Below are 21766 nucleotides of genomic sequence, written 5' to 3'. Positions count from 1 at the left end.
TAAGAGAGCTGATAACAGCCAGGGCTAAGAGAGCTGATAACAGCCAGGACTAAGAGAGGTGATCACAGCCAGGACTAAGAGAGCTGATCACAGCCAGGGCTAAGAGAGCTGATAACAGCCAGGACTAAGAGAGCTGATCACAGCCAGGACTAAGAGAGCTGATAACAGCCAGGACTAAGAGAGCTGATAACAGCCAGGGCTAAGAGAGCTGATAACAGCCAGGGCTAAGAGAGGTGATTACAGCCAGGGCTAAGAGAGGTGATCACACAGCCAGGGCTAAGAGAGCTGATCACACAGCCAGGGCTAAGAGAGCTGATCACAGCCAGGACTAAGAGAGCTGATAACAGCCAGGACTAAGAGAGCTGATAACAGCCAGGACTAAGAGAGCTGATAACAGCCAGGACTAAGAGAGCTGATAACAGCCAGGACTAAGAGAGCTGATAACAGCCAGGACTAAGAGAGCTGATAACAGCCAGGACTAAGAGAGCTGATAACAGCCAGGACTAAGAGAGCTGATAACAGCCAGGACTAAGAGAGCTGATAACAGCCAGGACTAAGAGAGCTGATAACAGCCAGGACTAAGAGAGCTGATAACAGCCAGGACTAAGAGAGCTGATAACAGCCAGGGCTAAGAGAGCTGATCACAGCCAGGGCTAAGAGAGCTGATAACAGCCAGGGCTAAGAGAGGTGATTACAGCCAGGGCTAAGAGAGGTGATTACAGCCAGGACTAAGAGAGCTGATAACAGCCAGGACTAAGAGAGCTGATAACAGCCAGGACTAAGAGAGCTGATCACATGGAGGACTAAGAGAGCTGATAACAGCCAGGGCTAAGAGAGCTGATCACAGCCAGGGCTAAGAGAGCTGATCACATGGAGGGGAGGTTGGGCGAATGGAAGAAGGGTTCATTTCAGGAACGAGGCAGGGTGAGGTCAGAGAGGGTGACGGAGAATGAAAGGGGGATGGAGGGAGGTGTTATGGACCGGGGATAGAGAGAGAGAGAGTACAAGCTACTGAGACTCCTCAGGGAGGTGCAGAGATCCATACACAGTCAAAGCTAGGAGAGAGGCACAAACACTCTCCCTGACTCCACCCGAGCACGATACTCAGGAGCTGTCCACTCTAACAGGTGAGTCGTTACACGAAAAGAGTACATTTACATTTTTTAAAGGAGAAATTGTGCACCAATATTGAATGCTAAAAGCTTGTTATATTAAACTAAGTGCCCTTTAATTTAGACCACATGGCGAATACAATAATATGAATAATAGCTTGCTAAAGTGGCAAAATCCGTCATTTTGACACGTCCCTACGTCATCCCAGTGTCACTACTAGCAACATTTTAACCCAATTAAGAGAGGAGAGATGGAGTTGAAGATGGGACTGAAGAGAGGAGAGATGGAGTTGAAGATGGGACTGAAGAGAGGAGAGATGGTGTTGAAGATGGGACTGAAGAGAGGAGAGATGGTGTTGAAGATGGGACTGAAGAGAGGAGAAATGGTGTTGAAGATGGGACTGAAGAGAGGAGAGATGGAGTTGAAGATGGGACTGAAGAGAAGAGTTGTGAGAGTGGATGGGTCACATTGGAGTGAGTTATCAAACACATACACATACACACACATGCACATACATACAAACACACACACACACTCACTCGTGATACAACATCTTCTCTGACTCCGCAAGCAGTTACTTCCTGGTCTGAACATCTATCAGTGTGTCCAGACGTGATTCAATTCCTTCTCCTCATTTCTCCTGCTCAGTGAAACAAGAGCACACTCTGCCCTCTCATCTGTTAGTCTGCTCTCCTCCAGTTTCCTCTCCCCGGTCATACGGTTCACTGTCCGGTCAACACTCATCAACCAAATACATGTGTCATAGAGAAAGGTCAACGAGATAGTATTGCAGAACATACGGTTATTCATTATGGCAGCATTACAGTGCTAACTTAAAAACACAATTCTGCAGAAAGATCGATGATGAGTCGATAATGCCCTAGATACGGTGTACATTGTATCTCAGATGAGAGAGGTCAAAGTTCAGGAGGTTCCATACGTATCAGATGAGGACACGGACCCCATATAACCACTTACATGACCGCTAAAGAAAATGAAATGTCCTTTAGAGGTCGTGAAGCTACAAGAAATGTAACCACCGCTTATTTTCATAAGCCTCATTGCCACAACTCCATGTCCATATCCCTGGCCATACATACAGAGGAGGAATTTTAGGTTTGGAGGTAAAACTACTCGAGTGAGAAAACACTAAATCAATCTCCCTCAGTCCTGGGAGAATGTTTTGATGTTGGGAATGTCACTGTCAGTGTTTTGGATACTGGCCCGTTAAGCCACTGTCCACACAAACCTCTTCACCCCACTTTGATGTTGTCAATATGACCTTTATTCATGGCGATGGGGATTCGCTCCAGCCGGAGGACTTTCTATATGAAGTACCACACATGATGGAGGCAAACTAGACTGGTGACTGACTAGATTGGTGACTGACTAGATTGGTGACTGACTAGATTGGTGACTGACTAGATTGGTGACTGACTAGATTGGTGACTGACTAGATTGGTGACTGACTAGACTGGTAACTGACTAGATTGGTGACTGACTAGATTGGTGACTGACTAGACTGGTAACTGACTAGACTGGTGACTGACTAGATTGGTGACTGACTAGATTGGTGACTGACTAGATTGGTGACTGACTAGATTGGTGACTGACTAGATTGGTGACTGACTAGATTGGTGACTGACTAGATTGGTGACTGACTAGATTGGTGACTGACTAGATTGGTGACTGACTAGATTGGTGACTGACTAGATTGGTGACTGACTAGATTGGTGACTGACTAGATTGGTGACTGACTAGATTGGTGACTGACTAGACTGGTGACTGACTAGATTGGTGACTGACTAAATTGGTAACTGACTAGATTGGTAACTGACTAGACTGGTAACTGACTAGATTGGTGACTGACTAGATTGGTGACTGACTAGATTGGTGACTGACTAGATTGGTGGCTGACTAGATTGGTGACTGACTAGATTGGTGACTGACTAGACTGGTAACTGACTAGACTGGTGACTGACTAGATTGGTGACTGACTAGATTGGTAACTGACTAGATTGGTAACTGACTAGACTGGTAACTGACTAGATTGGTAACTGACTAGACTGGTGACTGACTAGATTGGTGACTGACTAAATTGGTAACTGACTAGATTGGTAACTGACTAGACTGGTAACTGACTAGATTGGTAACTGTCTAGACTGGTGACTGACTAGATTGGTGACTGACTAGATTGGTAACTGACTAGATTGGTAACTGACTAGACTGGTAACTGACTAGATTGGTGACTGACTAGACTGGTGACTGACTAGACTGGTGACTGACTAGATTGGTGACTGACTAGATTGGTGACTGACTAGATTGGTGACTGACTAGATTGGTGACTGACTAGATTGGTGACTGACTAGACTGGTAACTGACTAGACTGGTGACTGACTAGATTGGTAACTGACTAGATTGGTGACTGCCTAGATTGGTGACTGACTAGATTGGTGACTGACTAGATTGGTGACTGACTAGATTGGTGACTGACTAGACTGGTAACTGACTAGACTGGTGACTGACTAGATTGGTAACTGACTAGATTGGTGACTGACTAGATTGGTGACTGACTAGACTGGTAACTGACTAGACTGGTGACTGACTAGATTGGTAACTGACTAGACTGGTGACTGACTAGATTGGTGACTGACTAGACTGGTGACTGACTAGATTGGTGACTGACTAGATTGGTAACTGACTAGACTGGTAACTGACTAGACTGGTGACTGACTAGACTGGTGACTGACTAGATTGGTGACTGACTAGATTGGTGACTGACTAGACTGGTAACTGACTAGACTGGTGACTGACTAGACTGGTGACTGACTAGATTGGTGACTGACTAGATTGGTAACTGACTAGACTGGTAACTGACTAGACTGGTGACTGACTAGACTGGTGACTGACTAGATTGGTGACTGACTAGATTGGTAACTGACTAGATTGGTAACTGACTAGACTGGTAACTGACTAGACTGGTGACTGACTAGACTGGTGACTGACTAGATTGGTGACTGACTAGATTGGTGACTGACTAGACTGGTAACTGACTAGATTGGTGACTGACTAGATTGGTGACTGACTAGATTGGTGACTGATGACTAGATTGGTGACTGACTAGATGGGTGACTGACTAGATTAGTGACTGACTAGATTGGTGACTGACTAGATTGGTGACTGACTAGATTGGTGACTGACTAGATTGGTAACTGATTAGATTGGTGACTGACTAGATTGGTGACTGACTAGATTGGTGACTGACTAGATTGGTAACTGACTAGATTGGTGACTGACTAGATTGGTGACTGACTAGATTGGTGACTGACTAGATTGGTAACTGACTAGATTGGTAACTGACTAGACTGGTAACTGACTAGATTGGTGACTGACTAGACTGGTGACTGACTAGATTGGTGACTGATTAGATTGGTGACTGACTAGATTGGTAACTGACTAGACTGGTAACTGACTAGATTGGTGACTGACTAGATTGGTGACTGACTAGATTGGTAACTGACTAGATTGGTAACTGACTAGATTGGTGACTGACTAGATTGGTGACTGACTAGATTGGTGACTGACTAGATTGGTGACTGACTAGACTGGTAACTGACTAGTTTGGTGACTGACTAGATTGGTGACTGATGACTAGATTGGTGACTGACTAGATGGGTGACTGACTAGATTAGTGACTGACTAGATTGGTGACTGACTAGATTGGTGACTGACTAGATTGGTGACTGACTAGATTGGTAACTGATTAGATTGGTGACTGACTAGATTGGTGATTGACTAGATTGGTGACTGACTAGATTGGTAACTGACTAGATTGGTGACTGACTAGATTGGTGACTGACTAGATTGGTGACTGACTAGATTGGTAACTGACTAGATTGGTAACTGACTAGACTGGTAACTGACTAGATTGGTGACTGACTAGACTGGTGACTGACTAGATTGGTGACTGATTAGATTGGTGACTGACTAGATTGGTAACTGACTAGACTGGTAACTGACTAGATTGGTGACTGACTAGATTGGTGACTGATGACTAGATTGGTGACTGACTAGATGGGTGACTGACTAGATTAGTGACTGACTAGATTGGTGACTGACTAGATTGGTGACTGACTAGATTGGTGACTGACTAGATTGGTAACTGATTAGATTGGTGACTGACTAGATTGGTGACTGACTAGATTGGTGACTGACTAGATTGGTAACTGACTAGATTGGTGACTGACTAGATTGGTGACTGACTAGATTGGTAACTGACTAGATTGGTAACTGACTAGACTGGTAACTGACTAGATTGGTGACTGACTAGACTGGTGACTGACTAGATTGGTGACTGACTAGATTGGTAACTGACTAGACTGGTAACTGACTAGATTGGTGACTGATTAGATTGGTGACTGACTAGATTGGTAACTGACTAGACTGGTAACTGACTAGATTGGTGACTGACTAGATTGGTGACTGACTAGATTGGTAACTGACTAGATTGGTAACTGACTAGATTGGTGACTGACTAGATTGGTGACTGACTAGATTGGTGACTGACTAGATTGGTAACTGACTAGATTGGTAACTGACTAGAATGGTGACTGACTAGATTGGTGACTGACTAGATTGGTAACTGACTAGATTGGTAACTGACTAGATTGGTGACTGACTAGATTGGTGACTGACTAGATTGGTGACTGACTAGATTGGTAACTGACTAGTTTGGTAACTGACTAGACTGGTAACTGACTAGATTGGTGACTGACTAGATTGGTGACAAACTAGATTGGTGACTGACTAGACTGGTGACTGACTAGATTGGTGACTGACTAGATTGGTGACAAACTAGATTGGTGACTGACTAGACTGGTAACTGACTAGATTGGTGACTGACTAGATTGGTGACTGACTAGACTGGTAACTGACTAGATTGGTGACTGACTAGATTGGTGACTGACTAGATTGGTGACTGACTAGATTGGTGACTGACTAGATTGGCGACTGACTAGATTGGTGACTGACTAGATTGGTGACTGACTAGACTGGTAACTGACTAGATTGGTGACTGACTAGATTGGTGACTGACTAGATTGGTGACTGACTAGATTGGTGACTGACTAGATTGGCGACTGACTAGATTGGCGACTGTCTAGATTGGTGACTGACTAGATTGGTGACTGACTAGATTGGTGACTGACTAGATTGACTAGACTGGTAACTGACTGATCACAATATTCAGTAACACTATCTGAATGACTTTGTTTGTAAATCAACTTCCAATTTGAAGGGCTGTCTGAGGAATCAAACTTCATAAACGTTGGGTTTGTATGCAGGTAGACTAACTACAGTCCCAACATAGTCAACCCTCTTACAATGCTCATTACTGCTTGCTTTATCAGAAGTAGTAAAAATAGTAAAAACTAAAGAAAAACCCCTGAATGAGCAGGTGTTCTACAACTTTTTAACGGTAGTGTACATACTTCCCAAGCTAGATTTGTTACAATATTGTTATTTGTATATTCCATGTTTCCTTTCAAGTCTTAGAACAAACCAAAATGACGGAGGTGGCGGGACGTATGTGAGCAAATTACTTTCCACAGCCAGAGGAAGAACCGCCTCCACCTGCGTCGGACCGAGGTTGACCACAACGGGACTGCAAGGGGACGGCCTTCTTCCACAAGGTCACCAGGGGTCAGCTGGAGTGGTGAGAGGGGGAGGCTGTATCCTCACATAAAGAACCCGTCTGTAAGCTGTCCCTGACTCTGCCTAAGGCACCATACAACTCTTAATTTAGATGTTTAGCCATTCAGTTTCATACACTGAGTGTACAAAACATTAAGGACATCTGCTATTTCCATGACATAGATTGACCAGGTGAATCCAGGTGAATGCTATGTTCCCTTATTGATGTCACTTGTTAAATCCACTTTAATATGTTTAGATGAAGGGGATGAGACAGGTTAAAGAAGGATTTGTAAACCTTGAGACAACTGAGACGTGGATTGTGTATGTGTGCCATTCAGAGGGTGAATGAGCAAGACAAAATATTGAAGTGCCTTTGAAGAGGATATGGTAGTAGGTGACAGGCGCACCGGTTTGTGTCAAGATCTTCAACGCTGTTTTTCACGCTCAACAGTTTCCTGTGTGTATCAACAATGGTCCACCACCCATAGGACATCTAGCCAACTTGACACAACTGTGGAAAGCATTGGAGTCAACATGAGCCAGCATCCCTGTGGAATGCTTTCGATACCTCGTGGAGTCCATGCCCCGATGAATTGAGGCCTTTCTGAGGATAAAAAGGAGGGTGCAACTCAATATTAGGAAGGTGTCTTTAATGTTTTGTACACTCAGTGTATGGTTTCCTACAGTTATATATACAGATCTGGTTTCATACAGTTACAGTGAGCTCCAAAAGTATTGGGAAAGTGACACATGAATTGTTGTTGACTCTGTAACATTTGAAAGTGCTGGAGTACAATGACAATGAGGTTAAATTGCAGACTGTCAGCTTTAATTTAAGGGTAATTTCATGAATACCATTTAAGAGGAACATAAGTATTGGGAAGAATTCACTTATACAGTTGAAGTCGGAAGTTTACATACACCTTAGCCAAATACATTTGAACACAGTTTTTCACAATTCCTTACATTTAATCCTAGTAAAAATTCCCTGTCTTAGGTCAGTTAGGATCACCACTTTATTTTAAGAATGTGAAATGTCAGAATAATAGTAGAGAGAATTATTTATTTCAGATTTTATTTCTTTCATTACATTCCCAGTGGGTCAGAAGTTTACATACACTCAATTAGTATTTGGTAGAATTGCCTTTAAACTGTTTAACTTGGGTCAAATGTTTAGGGTAGCCTTCCACAAGCTTCCCACAATAGGTTGAGTGAATGTTGGCCCATTCCTCCTGACAGAGCTGGTGTAACTGAGTCAGGTTTGTAGGCCTCCATGCTCGCACACGCTTATTCAGTTCTGCCCAGGAGACGGGCAGAACAGACTTCTCAGCTCTGCATGACTGCTTTTGATATAGTAATTGTCAGTCCTGCGAGCGCTGCATGACTTCTCAGCTGTAATAAACTGAACTCTGCATGACTTCTCAGCTGTAATAAACTGAACTCTGCTTGACTTCTCAGCAGTGATAAACTGAACTCTGCATGACTTCTCAGCAGTAATAAACTGAACTCTGCATGACTTCTCAGCTGTAATAAACTGAACTCTGCATGACTTCTCAGCAGTAATAAACTGAACTCTGCATGACTTCTCAGTTGTAATAAACTGAACTCTGCTTGACTTCTCAGCAGTAATAAACTGAACTCTGCATGACTTCTCAGCAGTAATAAACTGAACTCTGCATGACTTCTCAGCTGTAATAAACTGAACTCTGCATGACTTCTCAGCTGTAATAAACTGAACTCTGCATGACTTCTCAGCTGTAATAAACTGAACTCTGCATGACTTCTCAGCAGTAATAAACTGAACTCTGCATGACTTCTCAGCTGTAATAAACTGAACTCTGCTTGACTTCTCAGCAGTAATAAACTGAACTCTGCATGACTTCTCAGCAGTAATAAACTGAACTCTGCATGACTTCTCAGCAGTGATAAACTGAACTCTGCATGACTTCTCAGCAGTAATAAACTGAACTCTGCATGACTTCTCAGCTGTAATAAACTGAACTCTGCATGACTTCTCAGCAGTAATAAACTGAACTCTGCATGACTTCTCAGCAGTGATAAACTGAACTCTGCTTGACTTCTCAGCAGTAATAAACTGAACTCTGCATGACTTCTCAGCAGTAATAAACTGAACTCTGCATGACTTCTCAGCTGTAATAAACTGAACTCTGCATGACTTCTCAGCTGTAATAAACTGAACTCTGCATGACTTCTCAGCTGTAATAAACTGAACTCTGCATGACTTCTCAGCAGTGATAAACTGAACTCTGCATGACTTCTCAGCAGTGATAAACTGAACTCTGCATGACTTCTCAGCAGTGATAAACTGAACTGCATGACTTCTCAGCAGTGATAAACTGAACTCTGCATGACTTCTCAGCAGTGATGAACTGAACTCTGCATGACTTCTCAGCAGTAATAAACTGAACTCTGCATGACTTCTCAGCAGTGATAAACTGAACTCTGCATGACTTCTCAGCAGTGATAAACTGAACTCTGCATGACTTCTCAACAGTGATAAACTGAACTCTGCATGACTTCTCAGCAGTGATAAACTGAACCCTGCATGATTTCTCAGCAGTGATAAACTGAACTCTGCATGACTTCTCAGCAGTAATAAACTGAACTCTGCATGACTTCTCAGCAGTAATAAACTGAACTCTGCATGACTTCTCAGCAGTAATAAACTGAACTCTGCTTGACTTCTCAGCAGTGATAAACTGAACTCTGCTTGACTTCTCAGCAGTGATAAACTGAACTCTACATGACTTCTCAGCAGTAATAAACTGAACTCTGCATGACTTCTCAACAGTGATAAACTAAACTCTGCTTGACTTCTCAGCAGTAATAAACTGAACTCTGCTTTACTTCTCAGCAGTGATAAACTGAACTCTGCTTGACTTCTCAGCAGTGATGAACTGAACTCTACATGACTTCTCAGCAGTAATAAACTGAACTCTACATGACTTCTCAGCAGTGATAAACTGAACTGTGCATGACTTCTCAGCAGTAATAAACTGAACTCTGCATGACTTCTCAGCAGTGATAAACTGAACTAAACAGTCATTTAGCAGAGCAGTGTATTCTATCGTGTATTTCACGCAAAGACGCAGTCATATTATTTAAATGATGTAATACCACCTGACAGCCAGGACACTCAGAGTGAGGATATAGGAAGGATGGGAATGAAGATGGCAGCTTTTTGTACAATTATGAGGGCTTGATCTGATGCTGTTTGACCACACGAGGGCAGCATCAGCCAGGGAAATAGCAATCCTTATCCAGTGGATGGGTCTTATCCTGAGTGCTGTTAAAACCACATTCCAGCCGGTGTCTATTCCACAAATTACCACCGGCTAAATCTATGACCTTAAAATGCCTATTTACTATGTTCCGTCTGACTGTGCAATTCACTGTCTCATCAGCCCAGCCAAACAATTTATAAACTTGATCTCCACTATAAAAAGCATCTAGACATTGTCTCATATTTCTTTTAGACTAACATTTAGTTTTCAACAGCAGATATTTGTATAAACCTTGTTGTCTGTCTCTCTGACATTTGCAACATTGTTTAAATATTCAAATTCGATCTCCAGCTGTCCCATAGTAATGACGTCGGGAGTCGGAACGAGACAGACAGGCAGGGAGCGTTTCTCAGCAAGAGAAAGACTAAATCGTAAATCACCTTGCATCATTTTTATGGATTTACAAAGAAATATAAATTGAAAAAGTTCAAACGAAATGAAGTTGAGCTAGTTTGCAGTCTTTCCAGCTTCAATGTGAAGTGATTGGGTTAGCTGGAGGACACAGTTGAATTGGGTGTTGCATAACTTTGTTAATTAAATAAGTAAAATAAGTATAAAAATTGTTGGTTATTTGTAAACTCAGGTTCTCTTTGTCTGTTTATGCATTAGTCAAATGATAACTTAAACTATATAAAGCATATCAGTCACTATAAACAGATAAACAGAAAATAATCACTCTCTGCTCTTCAAGAACAGCCAGCCAACCTGTACACCCAGGTTGGATCCAGACCACGTCCCCCGGCTGTGTGACATTCTGGGTACACCCAGGTTGGATCCAGACCACGTCCCCCGGCTGTGTGACATTCTGGGTACCCCCAGGTTGGATCCAGACCACGTCCCCCGGCTGTGTGACATTCTGGGTACCCCCAGGTTGGATCCAGACCACGTCCCCCGGCTGTGTGACATTCTGGGTACCCCCAGGTTGGTTCCAGACCACGTCCCCCGGCTGTGTGACATTCTGGGTACCCCCAGGTTGGTTCCAGACCACGTCCCCCGGCTGTGTGACATTCTGGGTACCCCCAGGTTGGTTCCAGACCACGTCCCCCGGCTGTGTGACATTCTGGGTACCCCCAGGTTGGTTCCAGACCACGTCCCCCGGCTGTGTGACATTCTGGGTACCCCCAGGTTGGTTCCAGACCATGTCCCCCGGCTGTGTGACATTCTGGGTACCCCCAGGTTGGTTCCAGACCACGTCCCCCGGCTGTGTGACATTCTGGGTACCCCCAGGTTGGTTCCAGACCACGTCCCCCGGCTGTGTGACATTCTGGGTACCCACAGGTTGGTTCCAGACCATGTCCCCCGGCTGTGTGACATTCTGGGTACCCACAGGTTGGTTCCAGACCACGTCCCCCGGCTGTGTGACATTCTGGGTACCCCCAGGTTGGTTCCAGACCACGTCCCCCGGCTGTGTGACATTCTGGGTACCCCCAGGTTGGTTCCAGACCACGTCCCCCGGCTGTGTGACATTCTGGGTACCCCCAGGTTGGTTCCAGACCACGTCCCCCGGCTGTGTGACATTCTGGGTACCCCCAGGTTGGTTCCAGACCACGTCCCCCGGCTGTGTGACATTCTGGGTACCCCCAGGTTGGTTCCAGACCACGTCCCCCGGCTGTGTGACATTCTGGGTACCCCCAGGTTGGTTCCAGACCACGTCCCCCGGCTGTGTGACATTCTGGGTACCCCCAGGTTGGATCCAGACCACGTCCCCCGGCTGTGTGACATTCTGGGTACCCCCAGGTTGGATCCAGACCACGTCCCCCGGCTGTGTGACATTCTGGGTACCCCCAGGTTGGTTCCAGACCACGTCCCCCGGCTGTGTGACATTCTGGGTACCCCCAGGTTGGTTCCAGACCACGTCCCCCGGCTGTGTGACATTCTGGGTACCCCCAGGTTGGTTCCAGACCATGTCCCCCGGCTGTGTGACATTCTGGGTACCCCCAGGTTGGTTCCAGACCATGTCCCCCGGCTGTGTGACATTCTGGGTACCCCCAGGTTGGATCCAGACCACGTCCCCCGGCTGTGTGACATTCTGGGTACCCCCAGGTTGGTTCCAGACCATGTCCCCCGGCTGTGTGACATTCTGGGTACCCCCAGGTTGGTTCCAGACCATGTCCCCCGGCTGTGTGACATTCTGGGACCCCCAGGTAAGCGGGAGGAAATGACACTCGTCATGTGTTAGTGGACCACCATGGAGAGGTGGAGGAGGATGGGGGAACCCCCACGGAGAGAGAGAGTTAGAGAGGGGACCCCCGGTGTACCAAATGGAGGGAAACAGAAAGGTTAATGAAGTATTAAACACTAACAGGTGGCTGATGAATGCCTTAACAGTCTCCCCATCGCTCTCTCTTTTTCTCTCTCTCTGTCACTCCTCCCTCTCTTTTGAATGGTTACACATTTCTCTCTCTCTCTCCTTCTATCTGCATCTTTACATGTTGCTCTCTCTCTCTCTCTCTCTCTCTCCTTCTATCTGCATCTTTACATGTTGCTCTCTCCTTCTATCTGCATTTTTACATGTTGCTCTCTCCTTCTATCTGCATATTTACATGTTGCTCTCTCTCTCTCTCCTTCTATCTGAATCTTTACATGTTGCTCTCTCCTTCTATCTGCATATTTACATATTGCTCTCTCTCTCTCCTTCTATCTGAATCTTTACATGTTGCTCTCTATCTTTCTATCTGCATCTTTAAGTGTTGCTCTCTCCTTCTATCTGCATATTTACATGTTGCTCTCTCTCTCTCCTTCTATCTGAATCTGTACATGTTGCTCTCTATCTTTCTATCTGCATCTTTAAGTGTTGCTCTCTCCTTCTATCTGCATATTTACATGTTGCTCTCTCTCTCTCCTTCTATCTGAATCTTTACATGTTGCTCTCTCTCTCGCCTTCTATCTGAATCTTTACATGTTGCTCTCTATCTTTCTATCTGCATCTTTAAGTGTTGCTCTCTCCTTCTATCTGCATATTTACATGTTGCTCTCTCTCTCTCCTTCTATCTGAATCTTTACATGTTGCTCTCTCTCTCTCTTTCTATCTGAATCTTTACATGTTGCTCTCTATCTTTCTATCTGCATCTTTAAGTTTTGCTCTCTCCTTCTATCTGCATATTTCCATGTTGCTCTCTCTCTCTCTCCTTCTATCTGAATCTTTACATGTTGCTCTCTCCTTCTATCTGCATATTTACATGTTGCTCTCTCTCTCTCCTTCTATCTGAATCTTTACATGTTGCTCTCTATCTTTCTATCTGCATCTTTAAGTGTTGCTCTCTCCTTCTATCTGCATATTTACATGTTGCTCTCTCTCTCTCCTTCTATCTGAATCTGTACATGTTGCTCTCTATCTTTCTATCTGCATCTTTAAGTGTTGCTCTCTCCTTCTATCTGCATATTTACATGTTGCTCTCTCTCTCTCCTTCTATCTGAATCTTTACATGTTGCTCTCTCTCTCTCCTTCTATCTGAATCTTTACATGTTGCTCTCTATCTTTCTATCTGCATCTTTAAGTGTTGCTCTCTCCTTCTATCTGCATATTTACATGTTGCTCTCTCTCTCTCCTTCTATCTGAATCTTTACATGTTGCTCTCTCTCTCTCTTTCTATCTGAATCTTTACATGTTGCTCTCTATCTTTCTATCTGCATCTTTAAGTTTTGCTCTCTCCTTCTATCTGCATATTTCCATGTTGCTCTCTCTCTCTCTCCTTCTATCTGAATCTTTACATGTTGCTCTCTATCTTTCTATCTGCATCTTTAAGTGTTGCTCTTTCCTTCTATCTGCATATTTACATGTTGCTCTCTCTCCTTCTATCTGAATCTTTACATGTTGCTCTCTCCTTCTATCTGCATATTTACATGTTGCTCTCTCTCTCTCCTTCTATCTGAATCTTTACATGTTGCTCTCTATCTTTCTATCTGCATCTTTAAGTGTTGCTCTCTCCTTCTATCTGCATATTTACATGTTGCTCTCTTTCTCTCCTTCTATCTGAATCTTTACATGTTGCTCTCTCTCTCTCTCCTTCTATCTGCAACTTTACATGTTGCTCTCTCCTTCTATCTGCATCTTTACATGTTGCTCTCTCTCTCTCTCCTTCTATCTGCATCTCTACATGTTGCTCTCTCCTTCTATCTGCATATTTACATGTTGCTCTCTCCTTCTATCTGCATATTTACATGTTGCTCTCTCCTTCTATCTGCATCTTTACATGTTGCTCTCTCCTTCTATCTGCATATTTACATGTTGCTCTCTCCTTCTATCTGCATATTTACATGTTGCTCTCTCTCTCTCTCCTTCTATCTGAATCTTTACATGTTGCTCTCTCCTTCTATCTGCATATTTACATATTGCTCTCTCTCTCTCCTTCTATCTGAATCTTTACATGTTGCTCTCTATCTTTCTATCTGCATCTTTAAGTGTTGCTCTCTCCTTCTATCTGCATATTTACATGTTGCTCTCTCTCTCTCCTTCTATCTGAATCTGTACATGTTGCTCTCTATCTTTCTATCTGCATCTTTAAGTGTTGCTCTCTCCTTCTATCTGCATATTTACATGTTGCTCTCTCTCTCTCCTTCTATCTGAATCTTTACATGTTGCTCTCTCTCTCTCCTTCTATCTGAATCTTTACATGTTGCTCTCTATCTTTCTATCTGCATCTTTAAGTGTTGTTCTCTCCTTCTATCTGCATATTTACATGTTGCTCTCTCTCTCTCCTTCTATCTGAATCTTTACATGTTGCTCTCTCTCTCTCTTTCTATCTGAATCTTTACATGTTGCTCTCTATCTTTCTATCTGCATCTTTAAGTTTTGCTCTCTCCTTCTATCTGCATATTTCCATGTTGCTCTCTCTCTCTCTCCTTCTATCTGAATCTTTACATGTTGCTCTCTCCTTCTATCTGCATATTTACATGTTGCTCTCTCTCTCTCCTTCTATCTGAATCTTTACATGTTGCTCTCTATCTTTCTATCTGCATCTTTAAGTGTTGCTCTCTCCTTCTATCTGCATATTTACATGTTGCTCTCTCTCTCTCCTTCTATCTGAATCTGTACATGTTGCTCTCTATCTTTCTATCTGCATCTTTAAGTGTTGCTCTCTCCTTCTATCTGCATATTTACATGTTGCTCTCTCTCTCTCCTTCTATCTGAATCTTTACATGTTGCTCTCTCTCTCTCCTTCTATCTGAATCTTTACATGTTGCTCTCTATCTTTCTATCTGCATCTTTAAGTGTTGCTCTCTCCTTCTATCTGCATATTTACATGTTGCTCTCTCTCTCTCCTTCTATCTGAATCTTTACATGTTGCTCTCTCTCTCTCTTTCTATCTGAATCTTTACATGTTGCTCTCTATCTTTCTATCTGCATCTTTAAGTTTTGCTCTCTCCTTCTATCTGCATATTTCCATGTTGCTCTTTCTCTCTCTCCTTCTATCTGAATCTTTACATGTTGCTCTCTATCTTTCTATCTGCATCTTTAAGTGTTGCTCTTTCCTTCTATCTGCATATTTACATGTTGCTCTCTCTCCTTCTATCTGCATCTTTACATGTTTCTCTCTCCTTCTATCTGCATATTTACATGTTGCTCTCTCTCTCTCCTTCTATCTGAATCTTTACATGTTGCTCTCTATCTTTCTATCTGCATCTTTAAGTGTTGCTCTCTCCTTCTATCTGCATATTTACATGTTGCTCTCTTTCTCTCCTTCTATCTGAATCTTTACATGTTGCTCTCTCTCTCTCTCCTTCTATCTGCAACTTTACATGTTGCTCTCTCCTTCTATCTGCATCTTTACATGTTGCTCTCTCTCTCTCTCCTTCTATCTGCATCTTTACATGTTGCTCTCTCCTTCTATCTGCATATTTACATGTTGCTCTCTCCTTCTATCTGCATATTTACATGTTGCTCTCTCCTTCTATCTGCATCTTTACATGTTGCTCTCTCCTTCTATCTGCATATTTACATGTTGCTCTCTCCTTCTATCTGCATCTTTACATGTTCCTCTCTCCTTCTATCTGTATCTTTACATGTTGCTCTCTCTCTCTCCTTCTATCTGGATATTTACATGTTGCTCTCTCTCTCCTTCTATCTGCATCTTTACATGTTGCTCTCTCTCTCTCTCCTTCTATCTGCATATTTACATGTTGCTCTCTCCTTCTATCTGCATCTTTACATGTTGCTCTCTCTTTCTCTCTCTCTCCTTCTATCTGCATCATTACATGTTGCGCTCTCTCTCTCTCTCTCTCTCTCTCTCTCTCTCTCTCTCTCTCTCTCTCTCTCTCTCTCTCTCTCTCTCTCTCTCTCTCTCTCTCTCTCTCTCTCTGCATAATTACATGTTGCTCTCTCTCTCTCTCTCTCACTCTGTGTCTCTCCCTCAATCTCTGCCTCTCTCTTTCTTTCTCACTCTTTCTCTCTCCTCTCTCTCGTTCTCTTTCTCCCCTCTCTCTCTCGCTCTTTCTCTCCCCTCCTTCTCTTTATTTCTCTCTCTCTCCCTCTCTTTTCTCTCTCTCTCTCTGTCTCTCTCTCCCTCTCTCTCTGTCTATCTCTCCCTCTCTCTCTCTCTCTCTCTCTCTGTCTCTCTCTTTCTTTCTGTCTCTCTCTCATTTTCTCTCTCTCTCACCCCCCTCTCTCTCCCCTTTCTATCTTTGTCTCTCTGTGTCTCTCTCTGTGTCTCTCTCTGTGTCTCTCTCTGTGTCTCTCTCTGTGTCTCTCTCTGTGTCTCTCTCTGTGTCTCTCTCTGTGTCTCTCTCTGTGTCTCCCTCTCCCTCTCTCTTTCTCCCTCTCCCTTATTCTTTCTCTCTCATTTTCTCTCTCTCTCTCATTTTCTCTCTCTCTCTTTCTCTCTCTCTCTCTCTCTCTCTCTCTCTCTCTCTCTCTCTCTCTCTCTCTCTCTCTCTCTCTCTCTCTCTCTCTCTCTCTCTCTCTCTCTCTCTCTCTCTCTCTCTCTCTCTCTCTCTCTTTGATTAAGAGGTGTGGGGGGCAATCGACAGGGGGATCGGTGCCGTGTGTGTCATTAGAGCCTGGCGCAGGGGTCCACACTCAAACACAAACACACACACACTGAGGGCCTGGCTAGAGGTAAATGTCACAGGAGGAGCTCCCACTGTGAGAGGAAATAATCTCTCTCTCTCGTCCTCTTCATTATAGAAAAGGGCACACAACACAAAGCCCAGCAGGGTCTGCTTGGGAGAGCACTGGAGGGAAGTCTGATAATACATTAAGACACACCACCAATATTAAGTAGGCCTTGTTAATAGCTCATTGGTGGATATTTACGGCATCATGATTCAAATTACTTTGTTTACGAGCGACTTGGAGTAAAAGGGATGATCCCGAACTCGAAGTCTTGTATACTATATAAAAAGTCCCGTTTTGATGCAGGTCTCCCATTGACATCGATAGCAACAAGTTATCACTGAACCCTCGATGATTTGGCCGTCTCCTTGTTCTGAGATGTTGCTGGTGACTCCCGTCAGACGGGGTCCCGGTGAAACCGGATGAATGTGTGAGGGGATGAAGATGCCGTGGCCTCCATTGAGAGCAGTGGGGAGGGAGAGAGTCTCAGGCGGAATTTTCAAACTCAACCCATAGCCCTGTGTGTGTATGTATGTGTGTGTGTGTGTGTGTGTGTGTGTGTGTGTGTGTGTTTGCATCCATCGGAGCACACACACACACACACACACACACACACACACACACACACACACACACACACACACACACACACACACACACACACACACACACACACACACACACACACACACACACACACACACACACACACACACACACAGATGTCCAGAGGATATCCATTGGGAGCGTAGTGTGAGGGGGGAGGAGATGGGTGAAGAGAGGTGAGGAGAGGGGTGAAGAGAGGTGAGGAGAGGGGTGAAGAGAGGTGAGGAGAGGGGTGAAGAGAGGTGAGGAGAGGGGTGAAGAGAGTTGAGGAGAGGGGTGAAGAGAGGTGAGGAGAGGGGTGAAGAGAGGTGAGGAGAGGGGTGAAGAGGGGTGAGGAGAGGGGTGAAGAGAGGTGAGGAGAGGGGTGAAGAGAGGTGAGGAGAGGGGTGAGGAGGGGTGAGGAGAGGGGTGAAGAGAGGTGAGGAGAGGGGTGAAGAGAGGTGAGGAGAGGGGTGAAGAGAGGTGAGGAGAGGGGTGAGGAGGGGTGAGGAGAGGGGTGAAGAGAGGTGAGGAGAGGGGTGAAGAGAGGTGAGGAGAGGGGTGAAGAGAGGTGAGGAGAGGGATGAAGAGAGGTGAGGAGGGGTGAAGAGAGGTGAGGAGAGGGGTGAAGAGAGGTGAGGAGAGGGGTCAAGAGAGGTGAGGAGAGGGGTGAAGAGAGGTGAGGGGTGAGGAGAGGGGTGAAGAGAGGTGAGGAGGGGTGAGGAGAGGTGAGGAGAGGGGTGAAGAGAGGTGAGGAGAAGGGTGAGGAGGGGTGAGGAGAGGGGTGAAGAGAGGTGAGGAGAGGGGTGAAGAGAGGTGAGGAGAGGGGTGAGAAGGGGTGAGGAGAGGGGTGAAGAGAGGTGAGGAGGGGTGAGGAGGGGTAAGGAGAGGTGAGGAGAGGGGTGAAGAGAGGTGAAGAGAGGGGTGAAGAGAGGTGAGGAGAGGGGTGAGGAGGGGTGAGGAGAGGGGTGAGGAGCGGGGTGAAGAGAGGTGAGGAGAAGAGCGGTGAAGGCTAGCAGGCAGGCAGGCAGGCTCACTGAGATCACTGGGCTGTGAAACTTGTTTGATATCCCGGTCGAAGTGAGTTTGAGTGGACTGGGGGCTTTGGGAGGGTGTCTCTCTCTCACGCTCTATGTGCACACACATAGTCTGACAACCACACACACACACTTTTCTTTCGCACAGCCTCCTCTTAGCCACCCAGGAAATCTCCCAGGGTTTAAAGGTCAGGGAAGAGAGATGCGTTCAGGCTAGCATAACACAGGCAGAATCACACACACACACACACACACACACACACACACACACACACACACACACACACACACACACACACACACACACACACACACACACACACACACACACACACACACTGACCTTATTTCTTAAAAGGCGGAATCATTGGTGGGGGGGGGGTGCTAAGGTGACATATGGAATTGTTTTAAGATAGTCAGACAATGGATCAATTAGCTATTTGATTTAGAATTTTTTATTAAATATTGAATTTTGCCCTTACGACTATAGCCCATAGAAATACATTGAATAACACATTCATCAATGGTAAAATATAGACAGTGTAACGGCTCTCGTGGGTTGAAGAATGAGACCAAGGTGCAGCGTGGTAGGCGATCATGATTTTTAATAAAACTGAACACCGCAACAAAATAACAAAGTAGAAAAAACAAAAGCAAACAGTTCTGTCAGGCAACAAAACAGCTAAACAGAAAATAACTCTCCACAAAACCCAAACGGAAAATCACAACTTATATATGATCCCCAATCAGAGACAACGATAGACAGCTGCCTCTGATTGGGAACCAAACACGGCAAAAACAACAAAGAAATAGAAAACATAGATTTTCCCACCCGAGTCACACCCTGACCAAACCAAACATAGAAAATAAATAAGGATCTCTAAGGTCAGGGCGTGACAGACAGTCAAAAAATAAATCATAAGGAATAAGATTTTGAAGTTTCTGTCCTATATTTAGGATATTTAGGATATACAATATAAGAAAGCTCAGGGAATAATTATATATATTTATTACACATAACTACCTTCATACTTCCATTCATTTTTTTAAACCGGTACCGGTGACCTTCAGATGTGTCCAGTGATACTTGTTGTCCTGGCTAAAGGTCAAACCGTTTGGACGCTACAGACGTTTTCATGAGACGACCACATTTCCGGGATGTCTGATTGTCTGACTGACACCACTCTGACTGTCACCTTTCACCACAGATGGCATGTCTCATGGTCTGACAGACACCACCCCCCCTCTGTCACCTTTCACCTCAGATGGGATATCTAATGGTCTGACAGACACCACCCCCCCTCTGTCACCTTTCACCACAGATGGAATGTCTCCTGGTCTGACAGACACCACTCTCGCTCTGTCACCTTTCACCACAGATGGAATGTCTCCTGGTCTGACTGACACCACTCTCGCTCTGTCACCTTTCACCACAGATGGGATGTCTCCTGGTCTGACTGACACCACTCTCGCTCTGTCACCTTTCACCTCAGATGGGATGTCTCATGGTCTGACGGACACCACTCTCCCTCTGACACCTTTCACCACAGATGGGATGTCTCCTGGTCTGACAGACACCACTCTCCCTCTGTCACCTTTCACCACAGATGGGATGTCTCCTGGTCTGACTGACACCACTCTCGCTCTGTCACCTTTCACCACAGATGGGATGTCTCCTGGTCTGACTGACACCACTCTCGCTCTGTCACCTTTCACCTCAGATGGCATGTCTCATGGTCTGACGGACACCACTCTGGCTCTGTCACCTTTCACCTCAGATGGTATGTCTCATGGTCTGACTGACACCACTCTGGCTCTGACACCTTTCACCTCAGATGGGATGTCTCATGGTCTGACGGACACCACTCTCCCTCTGACACCTTTCACCACAGATGGGATGTCTCCTGGTCTGACAGACACCACTCTGGCTCTGTCACCTTTCACCTCAGATGGGATGTCTCCTGGTCTGACAGACACCACTCTCCCTCTGTCACCTTTCACCTCAGATGGCATGTCTCATGGTCTGACAGACACCACTCTCCCTCTGTCACCTTTCACCTCAGATGGGATATCTAATGGTCTGACGGACACCACTCTCGCTCTGTCACCTTTCACCACAGATGGAATGTCTCCTGGTCTGACGGACACCACTCTCGCTCTGTCACCTTTCACCTCAGATGCGATGTCTAATGGTCTGACGGACACCACTCTGGCTCTGTCACCTTTCACCTCAGATGGGATGTCTCATGCTCTGACGGACACCACTCTGGCTCTGTCACCTTTCACCACAGATGGGATGTCTCATGGTCTGACTGACACCACTCTCGCTCTGACACCTTTCAACGTCATCGGCAGATGTGGTGGATTGAGACGCTTCCAATGCAAAAGAAACTAACAGATTTGTATGTTAAACTGACTGATTTTAATGTGGATCAATCGACTCTAGGGGATTAAGGAGCTGCCAGGACTTTTCCATCCTAGAATAGATGGTACTAATAGCCCCTTAGTATAAAAATGTATTGGTAAATCAAAGATGGACAGTTACAGAGTTAGCTAGCTAGCTAGTGCTTTGGATGTTAAAGTTTTTTTGTACAAATTTGACTTAGTGTATTGAACTCAGCGGTTGTATGGTTGGCTGAATGTGGTTGGGTGTGTTTGAATTCATGGTCCATGCCCCACGGTAACGTCGACAGGGTTGTCCTTATCAGAGAACGTGTCGCTGGCTGTGATCCCAGGGTTGATAGGCTGTTAGAGGGATTGGCATCTCAGCTGTCGAGACATACTGTCTACGCTCCCAAAGAACTATGGGAGTCACACCTCTGAGAGAGACAGAGAGAGACAGAGAGAGAGAGGGGGAGAGAGAAAGACAGAGAGAGACAGAGAGGGGGAGAGAGAAAGACAGAGAGCGAGAGAGAGAGAGAGAGAGAGAGAGAGAGAGAGAGAGAGAGAGAGAGAGAGAGAGAGAGAGAGAGGGAGAGAGA

This window comes from Salvelinus alpinus, chromosome 11 (genome assembly GCF_045679555.1).
Source record: "Salvelinus alpinus chromosome 11, SLU_Salpinus.1, whole genome shotgun sequence".
Classification (NCBI taxonomy): domain Eukaryota; kingdom Metazoa; phylum Chordata; class Actinopteri; order Salmoniformes; family Salmonidae; genus Salvelinus; species Salvelinus alpinus.
The sequence above is the reverse complement of the archived record's forward strand: the minus strand, read 5'-3'. Positions refer to the sequence as shown.